Source organism: Podarcis erhardii (genome assembly GCF_964252035.2).
Source record: "Podarcis erhardii genome assembly, chromosome: 5".
Classification (NCBI taxonomy): domain Eukaryota; kingdom Metazoa; phylum Chordata; class Lepidosauria; order Squamata; family Lacertidae; genus Podarcis; species Podarcis erhardii.
The window spans coordinates 5792751-5806949 of record NC_138509.1 but is presented as its reverse complement, the minus strand read 5'-3'; the positions used below and the strand labels follow the sequence as shown (position 1 = coordinate 5806949).

The 14199-nt window shown below is 44.3% G+C and overlaps 1 long non-coding RNA gene across 2 annotated transcripts; it reads left to right on the top strand.

Moving 5' to 3' along the window:
- Positions 1–5732: 5732 nt before the first annotated feature.
- LOC309341512 lies at positions 5733–11921 on the top strand. 2 transcript variants are annotated; one of them, XR_014156358.1, is made up of 4 exons: positions 5733–5870; positions 6590–6732; positions 9234–9294; positions 11465–11921. It is a non-coding gene; the product is annotated as an uncharacterized lncRNA (long non-coding RNA). The 2 variants fall into 2 exon arrangements; XR_014156359.1 differs by having other exon boundaries at positions 6528–6732.
- The last annotated feature ends 2278 nt before the right edge of the window (positions 11922–14199 follow it).

Here is a 14199-nt window from a genome sequence, read left to right as displayed (position 1 = left end):
CTTTAAAATCCTCCTGTTTTACTCACATAATGAGTTTATATATAATTATTTATGTACCTATTTTCACAATTTGAAATTTGGATATAGTATGGGCTGAACTGTGGGAATAAAATCATAGCATTGGACATTATCATTATTAGACATAACCAGTTTTAAAAATAGCCAAATAAGTGATAAGATAGTGAAACCAGAATGTATGGATTTGGGCAAGTCTGTTGTGTGTTTTTCCATTACTGTCTGCTAGAAATACATATTATTTCAGCAAGCACAACTTTGTTGGTTTGGGCATTTAGAACTTGAAGGGAGGAAAGAGTTGATCACAGCAATAGGTCTTGACACCTTTCTCACTCCGTAATTCTTGCCTCTTTGTGCTAACTTCATGTGCCAGAGTCCAGGTGGGGCAAAATCAGTTTAAAGTGTTCGGGGAGAATATGTGTGCATCAGAAGGAAAGTCTTCTGCTTGCAAAACAGATGCTCTGCTATCGAGTTGCAACCCATTAATGGGTAGGGAAAGGTTAAGCCGCCTCAACCTACCTGCCAATGCTCTGCTGTTAGTCTCTCTCTCTTCGTGTGTATACACACACACACACACACACACACACACACACACACACACGAAACAAGGGTTTCAGAACTCCAAGTTCCAGATTTAGGCTTAAATCCAAATTGTGGGGCTGGCCAAAAGTATATACTGCTTTTAGTGGTTTTCTCCATCCACTCTGTTTCTACACAAACCTTGTCACACTTTGGAACATTCTAACCAATTACTTCACTCTTCCTTTGGCACAATTTTTGGTGTGTGACTTTGCATGGATTTTTAATGACTGCTGATGAAGCCATAACTTATTGCAATGTGTGTGTGAGTACTTTAGTCTATAGTATGTAACACAGGGGTTGGCAACCTAAGGCCCATGGGTCTTTAACCAGTCCATGGACCCCCACCACCCGCTTGGGGACCCCCACTGCCCACTCAGTCAGCTCCCGTGCGCTGCACTAAACCGGCATGGAGCAGAGCAAGGACTGCCTCTGCGATGCTGGCCGGCTTCCCATTGGCTGCAGGAAGTTCCTGCAGCCAATGGGAAGCTGTGCACGCCTCCTCCATGCTGGAAGGAGTGCCAAAAATAGTGTTTGCACATGTATGCGCGCACTCCGGCCCACTGAGGCTCCTGCGGGACCATGAATTGGCCCAAGCCACAAAAACTTTGCCGACCCCTGATGTAACACCAGGTGGGAAGAGTTTTGCCACACATCCATTGCAAACATATAGCAAAATGTAGTGACTGTTAGCATCTATTCATAAACTTGAAGAATCTTTGTGACATTCAGTACAGTAGAAACTTCCCTGCTAAACTGATGTACTGATTGGAACTTCATGGTTTTATCCCTTCCTAAATGTTCTGGTGCTCATAAAACATATCAAAAATGCATTTCAGAAAGTGCATTTTGAGAGAAAATACTTTTAAATATGGATTTAAATTTGGATCTAAATAATAATAATAATTCACAAACGGCATGGAACAGATTTGTGAATGAGAAAACAGTACAGACTGGAAATAGAAATATTTGTGCATCCATTTGTGCTCACATAGGCTCTCAGATTTAGTTGAAATTAAATCCTGCTGATGTTAGGAGTTATTACTTTCTGGTAATTATAATAACTGTCAAGTTATCATAGGTCACTAATTAAGTGTTGTCTGTGTGTGCCCCCCATTCCTACACATTCCTACATATATTCAGATCTATTGCTGCTTGCCTTTGCTGTTTTTCCTACCCCATTTAGTGCTCTGGTAACCATTTGGCTGTATAAACTTACTTGCACTGACTGTTATAACACAGTAGTCATAAAGTAATAACAACATTACCGCTTCAGAGTGTATGCTATTAAAAATTTCAATGCAATGTTACGATGAGGATTTTAAAAGCCAGAGATCTGTGTGATTCCCCACAGTAACCACCATTTAGTCCTCTGCTGACTTATATAACAGAACTGGAGATAAAAACAAAATAAAAAAATTCCTTCCAGTAGCACCTTAAAGACCAACTGAGTTAGTTCTAGGTATGAGCTTTCGTGTGCATGCACACTTCTTCAGATAGTATCTGAAGAAGTGTGCATGCACACGAAAGCTCATACCTAGAACTAACTCAGTTGGTCTTTAAGGTGCTACTGGAAGGAATTTTTTTATTTTGTTTTGACCATGGCAGACCAACACGGCTACCTATCTGTAACTAGAACTGGAGATGTAGGCAAGGTTAATAAGCATTTAACAATGTGGCTACGAAAACTGTGAAAGCAGAACTCAGCCGCTTAAAACTTTTAAAATCACAACGTTCCCTTACCTACGGTAATTAATTGAAATCCATCTTCTTGAAAGTTAATGCCTTTTGATATCTTAACTAGGTGCAAAGGTGTCCATCAACTGAAACATTTTTCAAGAATAAGGGTCAAAAAGTGAAGTGGCTTGGAGTGGAGTCAGGGAGTGGTGGGTTTGCGTGTCGAGGTCCCCAAGCCACCCCCCAAAAAATCACAATTCACACAGAATTTTTGTTTAAGGTTTCTGGCATAATTTTGGCCACAACTTTATTAAAAACACATAAATGTGAGTGGTTGCTTCCGACTATCTGTCCCCGTCCAGAGACAGAACTGACTTCCGGATTCCAGCGGAAGTAAGGGAAAACAATATTGGGGAGAAAATGGAGACCCAGGCCCTCACCTCTCCCTGCATGCTCCCAGAGGCTTGCGCAGCCCAAGCCCCACACCAGGGATTCGGACGAAAGCATGGCGAGCCCCTGGTTTCCTTTAATGGAATTCCCTTGCAGCAGCAGTATTGGAGGGGCAGGCACTGCCAATCCACGCTCCTCCACCAACCAAAAATTAACCAATGCCTAATCACAATCTTACAAGTTGTGACGATTTGCTATGCAGTAGGCAAAAACCAAATGGCACCAGCCAATCAGCCAAATGGTAGACACTGGTGGTTTTTTCCCAGGGAAAAAAAGAGAATCATTTTTATTAACCCTTTTTGCATGCATTCATGGCTACAACTATTCCCCAATTCTGTGTTCCAAGTGGTCATGACTTTTAAAAGGTCAGGGACATGCTGGAGAAGAGCACCTCTCCAGCTGCATAGGTCTGTGTACTTTGTATAAATTCAGCTCTTGGTGTGCCTTGTATTTTTCCTTATTCTATGGTTGCTGAATGTATTATTTCACCAATGTGTTTCATTTCAGCACCTTGTGTGCCAGAACAAAAATTATATCCATAACGCCACCTCATAAATTTGTGAGCCTGCAGATGTTACTCAACCCATACGCTGCTTGCGAGACTTCAGACTGATTAGCAAAGCCCCTTTTCATCTTTAAAAGGATATTAAAAGAGAGGGAGTCCTGGAATTACCATTTATGGTCCAGTAGCATTTTGTTTTTAAGTTGCCTAAGCTGAAGCCTTCCTTTGGTGAGCTGCAGCTTTGGAAAGAGTGTGTGTTTCTGAAACCCCTGTCGTATTTCAGTAGACTTAGTCAATACAGTAGTGATCATTATTAAATTATATTCACTATCTTGCAAGATACGCAACTGGGAAGCCTATTCTGCACTAGTGGTTTTCACGTGTGAATTTGGGAGACTCCTGGAAGCTTATCAGGGGGTCCTTCAAATGGAAAATCAGCTGTTGTGAGTAAAAAGTAAAAGTAAAGGACCCCTGTACAGTTAAGTCCAATCAAAGGTGACTATGGGGTTGTGGTGCTCATCTTGTTTTCAGGCCGAGGGAGCCGGCGTTTGTCCACAGACGGTTTTCCGGGTCACGTGGCCAGCATGACTAAACCGCTTCTGGTGCAACAGAACACCATTTGCCTTCCCACCACAGCGGCATCTATTTATCTACTTGCACTGGCGTGCTTTTGAACTGCTAGGTGGGGAGAAGCTGGGACAGAGCAACGGAAGCTCACCCCGTCCCACAGATTCGAACTACTGACCTTCACTGGGAGGTTCCTTTGTTGTAGGGTACACTCACTGTTAACACAATGGGGTCCAACTAAACTGGCCAATGCCATGCATGAACTTTGCATCCTCCGGCTCATACCCCAGTATCCTGGCCAATGCTGGGGGTCGGCATGTTCAGGCCCCCACACCATAGCAGGTGGAAGGGATGGCTGACAAGAGCACCTTGGGGCTGTTCCTTTTCTTCACGATCATAACCTTCCTGTTTGCCTGCCCCCTGTTCTACCCAATGAGTATGAACAACCAAACAACTGTGGTTGTGAGAGGGAGTGCCTGGCAATGCCTTCTTACTCACTGTCTCCCTCTGGGAAGCAAATGGTGAGGCAGAGGAACAGCAGAGCCAGCGAGTGGGTAGACTCACCAAGGGGGCCCACTGAGGGTGTCTTGCAAGGCTAGTCACTTACAAGTCATCCAAAAAGAAGAAATGCATCACCCAAAATGGACACATTGGCATTTGCAATTGCTTATTTATAGGTATAGCTGTGAAACAATTACTCTAATTTAAATAGAAATAGAATGCCTCTCTCCATGCGGTAGTCTCGTAATCTGGGGAACCGGGTTCGCGTCTCCACTCCTCCACATGCAGCTGCTGGGTGACCTTGGGCCAGTCACACTTCTTTGAAGTCTCTCAGCCCCACTCACCTCACAGAGTGTTTGTTGTGGGGGAGGAAGGGAAAGGAGAATGTTAGCCGCTTTGAGACTGCTTAAAGGGAGTGAAAGGCGGGATATCAAATCCAAACTACTACTCCTCCTCCTCCTCCTCCTCCTCCTCCTCCTCCTCTTCTTCTTCTTCTTCTTCTTCTTCCATAGTGGAAAAGTCTGGCCAGGGGACTTGGGTGCCTTCACAGTCTGCTGTCCAAGTATTGATAAGCAACTTCAAGGCCCCTCTAGCCCTCTCCTCTCATGGTTCTTGATCCCTAGACAGAAGAGGACTGAGCAGGCCTTCAGACAGAGGACTGTACTCCAAAATGCCCTTCAAACAGAGGACGGTCCTCTGTGAGATAGGACACATATCAGGGGTGGCCCAAGACATTTTGGCCCCTAAAGTGAACCACAAAATGGTGCTCCCTCTGAACCAGGGGAGAAGGGGTGGGAGAAGATCTGCAATAGGAACAGGGGCTGGGCAGAGGAAGATCTACATCAGGATCTGTGGCCCCTGTGAATCCTGCTGCCTGAAGTTGTAGCCTCAGCTGTCTCACAGGTGAGCCAGCCCTGACACATGGCCAGGTTATGTCCTGCCCAGTTATGGAAGCTAAACTACTGTCACACATTAGCATTCTCAATGCAAGGGTTTTCCAAACTGCATACAGCTCTGTGTTCTTGACTTTGTGACCTGCTTCTCTTGAGGTACTCACTAATATTTCAAAGTAGTCTTGCTTCTTTGTTGCAAAGAGTTCTGGAAACCAGAACGAGGACTTGTGGATGTTTGCATTCCCTGCTTTTTATAATATGCAAACTGACTGTGATTATATCAGCTAATTTATCCTTCTATCTATCCTGGTAGTCCAGTCTGGAGGAACTAAAAAAAAAAAAATCAATGGAGAAAACTTGGCTGTTTTCAGAATCAGCTACAAAGACCATCACTGTCATTAGACTAGGAAGACTCTCATCTTTCCTGCTTTTCTGTGATGCAAAATGTTTTCCATGGGGCGCAGGGCCATGCCAGCTGGTTACCATGGCAACACACCATAGTTCTTTGTTGAGTTCCACGTTCTAGAACACTGTTCGCCTTGTAATTCCTTAATCGCTACCTCCCAACCTAAAATCGGAAAAACACAGCTGGTTTCCTACAGCCACCCACGTGGCCTGACATTTATACCTGCAGGTTTTAATAGCAGACAGAGGAATTTCACTTTCCAGAGGCACAATATAACCAGGTGTGGGACGGGTTTCCTGTCTGTCTCCCCACACTGACCTTCTTGGCAAGGCATGAGAGGAAGGAATCCAAGGCCGTGCTTCTGTTCACTTCTTTCATACTTGCTTTAAAGTCTGAATATGTTAGTTAATCTTCGATATGCAGCATGTAAAATATGTATATCAATGAGGTGTGGCACATGGCATTGGGTTATTTCTGTGCCAAATGGCCTGTTTCTGTTGGGAAATGCCCCTGAGAAATGCCCCTCATCACCAGAAGAGATGGGGATGACTATGTAAACGATCGATCGTCCATCCTTCCTCTTTTCCCTGTGCTTTCCCTCGGGGGGAAACCGCTCTTTAGCGCTCTATCGGAGCAAACAGCAATTGGGGCTTTCTCTGGTTTGATGTTTGCTCCCATTTAGCAGTCAGGAGCAGGCCTTCTCTGGGAAAGGAGCAGGGCAATATGAAGATTGCTCAGACCCATGTTTTCTAGGCATGGAACAAGTGGAACTGTGGACTTTTCAAATGTCAGCGGTGCCCTCTGCAATGACAAAATTTGGCACCCTCTCACCTTCCAGTCTAAGTTATTGTTGCAGCATTGCCTGGAAAACCCTATCAACGTGATGCCCAGTGTGGGTGAACTGGTTGCGTTCCCCTAAACCCACCTCTGTTAACAGCTCCCTTTTGAGTTGAGGAACACACAACTCTGTTGCTGCCGACCCCCTTGTTCCTGCTCTAGAACTCCGTGGCTCATCTCCAGCCCTTTCTGGCCCTGCTGTGACCCCACCTTATAGACCAAGTGCTATAGATCATGGGCAGAGGGCGGGGGCCCCAAGATGAACACCACCACCATTGGACTGGAGCCTCAGCAGCTACCCCAAAGTAAGTACGGTTTCTTTAGGCCATTTTGATTTTCAGCAGCAACAACGGAAATTTGCAAAGGTTTGGCCTCATTCAGGTAAATGGCCTCATTCTTTGACTGTAAAGTCCAAGAATCGAGTGGCTTGCCAATTAGCTGTCACTATTCATTATTATTAACACGGTGTTGCTGCAAGCCATATTTAGGGCACTGACTTTTTGAAGAGATTAAGATTACACCTAATAAACCACTTTTGACGACAGGAGAAAAATGTGCCAGGAGTGCATCAGGATCTGTCACTGACGCAGCTTCTCTGCCTTTGTGCAGTCACAGTGGCTTGTAAATCGCAACTCCCTGCTGTCAAGTGCGCTTGATTTGTGGGGCGTTTGCATTTTGCAAATCCCTTCGCAGAGTGGAGCGGGACAGAAAAGGAGCAGAAATTGGTTTGGGTCAATGTCCACCCCCTGGAGCTCAGGGACACAACAGTGGCTCCATAATGGATGGCAACGTCTTAACACATGGTGAACTTACGGTCATTTGTTAGTTTCTGAGTTTACATTTAATGGAGCTGTGAATGTGGCAGATTCAGAGAGGGGTGTCAATATTTTAAAAGTTCTGTATTCCAGTGCAGAGGATTGTGTTAAGGGGGGCATGTGGCCATTCTCCTTCCCTGTCCATGGACAAAGCCATGTGCCCCACAACACACTATTAAGTTTTGTTTATTAGCACATTATCTGATCCCTTCTTGAACATGACCTCAGTGTCTTGGGGTACCTTTTACCAGCTTCTGTTGGCAAGACAGCTACGGCCATTTTTGGCTCAAGATAGGCTGACTTCTGTTGTCAATGCACTGGTGGCAATCTCTAAATTTCATTGCTACAATACGCCCTTTGTGGAGTTGCCATTGAGGCTCACCTGGAAGCTGAAGCTACTGCTAAATGTGGAGGCCTGGCTGCTCCCTGAGGCAAAATATCGCTGTCATATACCGTATTTTTCGCTCCATAAGACACACTTTTTTCCTCCTAAAAAGTAAGGGGAAATGTCTGTGCGTCTTATGCAGAGAATACTGTGGGAAGGAGGGACAGATGGGAGCCATGGCAGGACAGGAGCTGCTTACACAGGTGTAAAGCAAGCACAGCAGGAGCAATGTAATTCTTCCGCCCCCGCGCTTGGCTGCCACATTGGGATGGGAGGGCGCACGCATGCCACCCCCTTGGGACGATGCTCATGTGGGCGATATCCCACGTCCCCACAGGTGACGTGCCGCCATGCAAGACCCTCCCTCCGCCACTGGTCTTGCCGGGACAGTAGTGCCTTCCTTTGCAGAAGTGTGAAATTTGAAGGGCGGCTGTGGTTTGGTCCTTGTGTTGTGTACAAAGGTGTGAATTAGGTAGGTTTGACTTTAAATGGGAAATGAATCAGATTTCTCCCTCATTCCTCCCTCATATGAAAGCCCCCAGAGCTCTCTGCAATGAACAAAAAGGAAGAAAGTCCCACTTCTTTTGGCTTTATTAAAATAATTGTGTAGCGCCAAACCATACAGTCCTTAGATCTAAGGGACTCAATGTGGGGAGCTCATATATTTCCATTGCCTGCCCCCCCCCTTACTAGGGGATAAAGTCTCTCTTCATTTGTTAATGACAGTGATGATGGTTCTTGATGCCACTGTTGACTGCTGTTCACTTTACATGGTTGAAATATTATTCTGATACACCGGTAGTTTATTAAATAGTTTAGTACAGTGGTACCTCGGATTATAGACACTTCAGATTACAGACTCTGCTAACCCAGAAATAGTACCTCAGGTTAAGAACTTTGCTTCAGGATGAGAACAGAAATCACACGGCAGCGGCAGCGGGAGGCCCCATTACTTAAGTGCTACCTCAGGTTAAGAACAGTTTCAGGTTAAGAACTGACCTCCGGAACAAATTAAGTTCTTAACCAGAGGTACCACTGTACAACATTTGAGTCAGAATATATTTTTTTTCTTGTTTTCCTCCTCCTAGGTGCATCTTATGGAGCGAAAAATATGGTATATGATGCTACTGCTGAAAGATTTGCACTTGCTGCCAATGAGCTCCCAGGCTGGGTTCAAGGTGCAGGTATTGGTGTACAAAGCCCTGTAGAGCTTGGGATCCTACATACATAGGTTCAGTGATTAAACTAAGCCATCTCCCTGGCCAGTGGGGATGAGGAGGTGTTTAATGAATCAGGACCAATTTTGTAGCGTTTCAAGAAAACTCAGCAATGAAACACAACCCCAAGCACCTGCCATTTTGAATCAAAGTTCTGATCATAAGTAATTTCAAGAAAGGATATACAAAAACAACATGTTTGTTTCTCATATGGAAGATTAGTGAGGGAAATTGCTAAGTAGAAAACTCTGTTGGGCCCGCACGATACTTCAGTTCCAAGATAAGTTTTAGGCAATGACTTTTCTCTTGAATTTTTCAATATATTGAGGTGCTCTTGGGAACAAGTAGTGTCCTTTTAGACATTCTTTCATGTCCTGTTAAATTGGCAGGGCTGGAGTATCCATCGCAGCTGCCAGCCATAGAAGTCAACTTTGTGCCCCCACCTTACAGGTAAGGACTTGAATAAAAATTGCAAAGGTTTTACTCGTTTGGGGAATATATTTTCCTAGCAATACCCACGAAGAGAACATTTATGCAAGCAGGATATCAGAAGGAGACTGCTGGTCCCTCTGTGTGTCGTCGGTTTGGATTCTCAAATGCTTGCAAGTTATGGTAACATTTTAATTAGTATTTTAGAGTTACCATTTTCCACTTGGCAAAAGGACTACAGTAGGTCTTTCATATATCCTACTCATTATGTCTTATTAGAACCAGGCAAGTCAACATAAATCTTGCTTCCCCCAGGATGAATAGTATCCCCATTGGCTAATAGCTATTGACCAAGGAATTTCTCTTTTATTATATTTGTATGCCTGACATATTTCTGTAGTATGTTAATAAGCATACATAAATGCCTGAATAAATGCACCATGGAGAATACAGGATATTCTTTCCTCTTTACGGCTTGGGTGAATGAAAGCCCATCTCTGCTGTTGCCTCTGCTGCTTGGGAAAGTGATGCAGTCTTCCCATGATACTGAGAAGGGCTGGGAAGCCTAAAGGTTGCCTGGGAGACGCCACTTGCCATGCTCTAAGCTCCTGGGAAGCCAGGGCTGGCAAAGGAAGTAGCCATAAAAGGGCCCATAATGCACACCAGCTCCAGCGTTTCAACCTTATCTCAGTGGAACTGGAAGGAGCCATCTTTGTAATGATCCGTACACTGCTAAGGTACAGAGGTGGAGCTAGCTGCTCTGGCACCTGGAGCGATGCACACGCTGTGCACCTGGGGGCAGGGTGAGTGTCCCACGGGGGTGGGGCGGTGAGCACGGGGGCAGCGCCGCCCACGGCAAGCATCCCAGGGAGGCGGCACAGCAATGTCTCCCCCCTTGGGGATGACACCCAGAGCGAACCACACACCCTGTATCCCCTTTCTCCACCAGTGCTAAGGTAGCAACATTATTTACCCTCAGCAGTTCATAAATGCATTCTGCATAAAAACTCTTTAGGAAGAGGCATCCTGATCAGGGCATCCTGATCAAATTTGCAGATGACACCAAACTGGGAGGGGTGGCTAACACCCCAGAGGACAGGATCACACTTCAAAACGACCTTGACAGATTAGAGAACTGGGCCAGAACAAACAAGATGAATTTTAACAGGGAGAAATGTAAAGTGTTGCACTTGGGCAAAAAAAATGAGAGGCACAAATACAAGATGGGTGACACCTGGCTTGGGAGCAGTACATGTGAAAAGGATCTAGGAGTCTTGGTTGACCACCAACTTGACATGAGCCAACAGTGTGACGCGGCAGCTAAAAAAGCCAATGCAATTCTGGGCTGCATCAATAGGAGTATAGCATCTAGATCAAGGGAAGTAATAGTGCCACTGTATTCTGCTCTGGTCAGACCTCACCTGGAGTACTGTGTCCAGTTCTGGGCACCACAGTTCAAGAAGGACACTGACAAACTGGAACGTGTCCAGAGGAGGGCAACCAAAATGGTCAAAGGCCTGGAAACGATGCCTTATGAGGAATGGCTAAGGGAGCTGGGCATGTTTAGCCTGGAGAAGAGGAGGTTAAGGGGTGATATGATAGCCATGTTTAAATATATAAAAGGATGTCACATAGAGGAGGGAGAAAGGTTGTTTTCTGCTGCTCCAGAGAAGCGGACACGGAGCAATGGTTCCAAACTACAAGAAAGAAGATTCCACCTAAACATGAGGAAGAACTTCGTGACAGTAAGAGCTGTTCGACAGTGGAATTTGCTGCCAAGGAGTGTGGTGGAGTCTCCTTCTTTGGAGGTCTTTAAGCAGAGGCTTGACAACCATATGTCAGGAGTGCTCTGATGGTGTTTCCTGCTTGGCAGGGGGTTGGACTCGATGGCCCTTGTGGTCTCTTCCAACTCTAGGATTCTATGATTCTATGAAAGGCAAGGTGAACATAATTCCTTTTAATACTATATTTCCAAAGCAGGAACCCAGCCCAGGGTATCAACTGGATGACAGAGAGCAAGGTTTGTGAGAGGATTGCCATGATACGGAGACTGCAGAGGCGCTGTTCAAATTATTTGAATCTGGAGCAGTTATTGGATAGATGATATTATTATTATTATTATTATTATTATTATTATTATTATTATTATTATATTTTAATCTAGGACCTTTTTTTGTGTGTATTTTCCCAGAAAGAACTGAGCCAAACGGTGGTGACAAAAGATGATCTGATAAATTAAAAACAAACAACTCACCCAGTAGGCAAGGCCTCCATGCTGTGGACTTCCTAGTTGGCTGAGCACTATTAGAAATGAGATGCTGGACTAGACAGGACATTTGTCTAATTGTGTCAATTTCCAACTATAACTGCGCTCTATGAGCTTTATCTGATCTGTGGTCCCAAAGAAGGTGTAATAGTAACTCATTTTAAAAATAACACCTTCCATCCAAAAGGCTGCCAATCAAATATTTTGAGAAAATAAACCTATAATTGCTTCATTGTAACAGGCCAGGCCCCAGACAAAAAGATAGACTGGTTTATAAAATGTTTTGGATTTGTCGAAGAAAACACTCATCAAACTCCCATAAATCTCCTTCCATCTGCATTCCTTTCCCTTTTCATCAGTAAACCTGAGTGTGGAATAACAATTAGTATTTGCGTACTTATCGAACTCTTATAACAACTTTTCTGTTGCAGCTGTTAATTAAAAAAAAAAAAAGGATTTCAACATACCGTAATGTGATAACTACTTTGAACATGAAGATAGATGGTATTTCTACTGAAGCCACCATTCTCTTTGAAGTTCATATATCAGCCATACACCTTTATACATTTTCAAGGTCAGGAGGAAAAATGGAAAGTAGATTTTAATGGCATATCTGTCTTTAAAACCAAGATATTGGAATGCAAAGGGGCATATAACCTCAGGGAGTGGTGTGCACTTGAATTTAATGTTTCAAATCTGAACATCACCTTAACTGGGCAGCCATTTTCACAGGGAAGTTGGGGGAAGAAATAGCCAAACATATTTTTATGTGAGATATGCCTTGATGACTAAGATGCCATAATGAAATTTGGTGTGTACATTCAGGATACTATTCAACATCTCAGATTTAACTCTGGCACCCATTTTCACAGTAGGAAAGAAAAAAATCCAAATACATGGGATCTTAAGACCTTTAAATCACCAATTTTTACTAGTATTTTTAGCCTGTGGTTGAAACATGCAATATCCTCCTAAGACTTTGACCAGAATAAGATAAAAAATCCAAATTGATCAGAATAATGTTCAGGAGACATGAGTTACACATGACTTTGATGCACTCAGTTTTTTGTGCGCTATTTTGCATGGCATGGTTCCATCACAATTACTTTTCAAAAATATGTAAGCCTCAACTGCCTTCTCCAATTGTTGTGGAAAGTCCTTTGATCCTTCTAGGCAAAGAAGTCTGGAAAGTCTTTTTTTTCTCAGTCGGAGATGGAGATGATGTAAACATGCATGACTTGGCAATATCACGTGGCCCTTCTTTTTCATAATTATAAGAGGCAGTGGGAGTTGGATCTGGCATAGTAAACTAATCAATCTAGCATGGAATATGGCCTCACCTCAGCATTTGTAATGATCTGTGTTTTTAACTCTTTGCAAAATAATTAAACACTCGTGTGAATTTGCACTTTTGAAGAAATTCCATCAACTACACTGATTATTCCCATTCCTTCCATAATGCAGCAATCCAACAAACCACAAAGCACCCTCAATGCAAACCTGGGATTCACTTTTATACGAATGTATGGGACCATCAACACAAATAAGATAAATTGTGTCCTCCCTAAAAGAGGGCACGTGTTGTGGTGAGACCTGGAGACTGACCTCCTGGTTGTGGGTGGGTCCATTGGACAGCCACAACACCCGATTGGTAGGTCCCTTGTTGCTGGGTTTAATCTGGCCAATGGGGTGCAGTCTAAATGGATCGAGGGACCTATATATACCCATGCACGTGACCCAGAGCTTCTTCTTTTGGCATGTGCATCGGAACACCCGCCCACCTCTCCCTATATTTAGGACATTTTGCGACTGACCTTGCTATGCCGTCGTGTGTCGTCTGTCATTGGGACAGGGGCACGGCAGGAATTTCCCCACTTGCCTGATTGGCTGTTGCCATTTGGGTTTCGTCTGCCATGTAGCAAATTGTCACAACTTGTAAGGTTGCAGATAGGCACTGGTTCAGGTGATAGGGATGGGAGAACGGTCTTGCCATCCCTATGTGAAGGGTATTCCGTTAAAGGAATCCAGGGACTCAACTTGGTTTGGTCAACCCCCGAAAGGGGGGCTGTGCCTGAGTCCCCTGAGTCCAGGGGAGCATCAGGGGGAGTGAACAGAGTCTGTTCCCGGGCTTTTCACCTACTTCAGGTGTTCACCCTTGGCTGACCTATGATAGAGCTCTGGGTCAGCGCTACCTGCAAGGGTGTATGGAGCTAGTCGAACCAGAGCCTATGCAACCACTCACTTTTCTGTAATCAATAAAGTTGTGGCCTACATTATGCCAAAAACCAAAACTAAAATTTGAGTCAAGTGTGTATTTATATAGGGGGGAGGTCTCTGGGTCTGAACACACAAAGGAGGGCATTAAGCTTCTTGGTTTTCTCAAGGATTATTCCTAAGGTTGTTCCTAAGCTGTGGGGCTGGTGTCGGGAAGAGAGCCCGGCAGATCTGCTCCACCACGTGCCGCACCAGCATTGTTTCTGAAAGCTTTATAAAACTCTCAGAGGATACAACCACTCTGTAAAATAATAATAACAACAACAACAACAACAACAACAACAACAACAACAACAATAGTTCACTGGTGGCAATTTTATTTTCAAACTACTAAGAACAACAGACACCTCAATTCTAAGCAGGTTAGGCACAAAGTGAGGCTCACA